The sequence below is a fragment of the Lynx rufus genome, unplaced genomic scaffold (assembly GCF_022079265.1).
Source record: "Lynx rufus isolate CCGP_SWC_20201006 ecotype Redwood Valley unplaced genomic scaffold, mLynRuf1.p SCAF_6, whole genome shotgun sequence".
NCBI lineage: Eukaryota > Metazoa > Chordata > Mammalia > Carnivora > Felidae > Lynx > Lynx rufus.
In genome coordinates, this window is record NW_025814878.1 from 86,525,689 (window position 1) to 86,528,251 (window position 2,563).

Sequence of the window (2,563 nt, forward strand, 5' to 3'; positions counted from 1 at the left end):
CAAAAGCACATCAAAATATATGAGACAAATAGAAATGCAAAAAGGAATAGATTAATCAAGTATTGTAGTTGGAGACTTTAACACCTCTCAGAAATGGACAGATCTATTAAGCAGAAAATGAGAAAAAAACATAGTTGAACTCAAAAACATTATCAATCAACTGAATGTATATATATATATATATATATATATATATATATATATATATAGCTAAACACAGACTGTGTCATCTGACAACAGCAGAATACAGATTTTTCTCAAATTCACCAGAGTTTTACTCAAAATAACCACATGCTGGGACATAAAACAAACCTTAACATATTTAAAAGAATAGAAATAACTTATTCTCATACAACAATGGAATTATTAGAAATCAATAATAGAAAGTTAACTGGAAAAACCCAAAGAATGTAACCACTAAAAAAACATACAAAGTAACACACAGGTCAAATAAATCTTACAAGAATTTTTTTAAAAAATGTATTGAACTAAGTGAAAATGAAAACATAATTTATCAAATTTGTGAAAAAAAATGAAAGCTGGCTTAGAGCGAAATTTATAGCATTGAATGATATATTAGAAACTAAGATCTAAAATCAATCATCTAAGCTTCTATCATGAGAAATAAGAGAGAAGTAGAACAAATTAAATCCAAATTAGTTGGCTTAGATCAGAAATCAATGAAATTGAAAATAGGAAACCAAATAGAATATTAACAAAACCAAAACCAGTTCCTTGAAAAGATCAATAAATTTGATGTGCCTCTGGACAGATTAACAAAGAAAAAAAAAACAGAAAGGACAAAAATTTCTAATATCAGAAATGAAAGAAGCGAACATCAGTATAGATCATGTGGAATTAAAAAGATAATACAGGAAAAGTATGAACAATTAATTCTGTGATCACAATTTGAAAATCTAGATTAAATGGGGAAATTCTCTGGAAAATATAATTTGCTAAAATTCACACCAGAAGAAACAGACAATCTGAAAAAGCATTTATCTATTAAAGAAATTTAATAAATAATTAATACCATTCCAAAACAGAAAGCAAGGGGCAAAGATATGTTCACTGGTGAATTCTATAAAATATTTAAGAAAAATATTATACCAATTCTTTATAATTTCATTCAATGTAAAGAGGTAGAGGGGACATTTCTAACTCATTGTATGAGACCAGAATCACCCTAATACCAAGATCAGACAAAATGTTACTAAAGAAGAAAAGTACAAATTAATATCTCTCATGAACATAGATACAAAACTCCTCAACAAAATATTGACAAATAGTCTTAATAATCTATAAAATGAATTATATACCATGATCAAGTAGATTTTATTGCAGATATGCAAGTCTAGATTAGCATTTGAAAATCAATTAATGTAAAAAAAAGGAAATCAATTAATGTAACCCATAATATCAACAGTCTAAAAAATAAAAATCATATGATCATATCAATAAATGCCAAAAGAACATTTGTCAAAATCCAACACCAATTCACCATAAAAACTCTCAGTAAACTAAGAATAGAGGGGAACTTCCTCATCTTGGTAAAGAATATCTATAAAAAACCTATAGCTAATGTCATCCTTAAAAATGAGAAACTTGAAGCTTTCTCATTAAGATCAGGAAAAAAGCAGGGATATTCCCTCTTTAAACTGTTTCAACATCATATTTGGAACTTATTGCTAATGCAAAAAAAGTGAGAAAGGGAAATAAAAGACATACAGATTGGGAAAGATGTCTTTGATGGACAAAGGAAATAAAAGTCATACAGATTGTGAAAGATGACCAAAAGTGTCTTTGGTCACAGATGACATGATCATCTATGTTGAACATGAAAAATAATCAACTAAAATATCCTGGAACTAATAAGCAATTATAACAAGTTTCCATACTACAAGGCTGATATACATAAATGTTCTGCTTTCCTATATACCAATGAAGAACAATGAACAATCAAGTGGAATTTGAAATTAAAAACAAACAATTCCATTTAAATTACCATTCCTCCAAATAAAATGCTTATGTATATATCTAACAAAATATGTGCAAGATCTATATGAAGAATACTACAAAAATCTGATGAATTAATCGCTTCTCGGCCTTTTGGCTAAGATCAAGTGCAAAAATCTGATGACTTAAATAAAAAATAATAATAACCATATAAGTGCAGAGATATTTCATATCCATGGATAAGAAGACTCAATATTGTCAAGATGTCTGTTCTTCCCAACTTTATCTGTAGATTCAATGCAATCCCAATCAAAATCCCAGAAAGTTATCTTGTGGTTACAACAAACTGATTCTAAACTTTATACAGAGAGGCAAAATACCCAGGATAGCCAAAATGGTATTGAAGGAGAAGAATAATGTTGGACGACTTCATTACTCAATGTCAAGCCTTACCATAAAACTATAGTAAACAAGAGAGTGTGGCAATATAAATCAACTGAATACAACTGAGGTCCCAGAAATAGACTCACATAAATATGGTCAATTGATATTTGACAAAGGATCAAAGGCAATAAAATAGAGCAAATAATTGTTTTTTCAACAAATG

The 2,563-nt window shown here is 28.4% G+C and overlaps 1 pseudogene; it reads left to right on the forward strand.

Annotated features, from left to right (window-relative positions):
- Positions 1 to 2,093: 2,093 nt before the first annotated feature.
- Positions 2,094 to 2,254, forward strand: LOC124529548 (uncharacterized; annotated as a pseudogene).
- Positions 2,255 to 2,563: the final 309 nt, after the last annotated feature.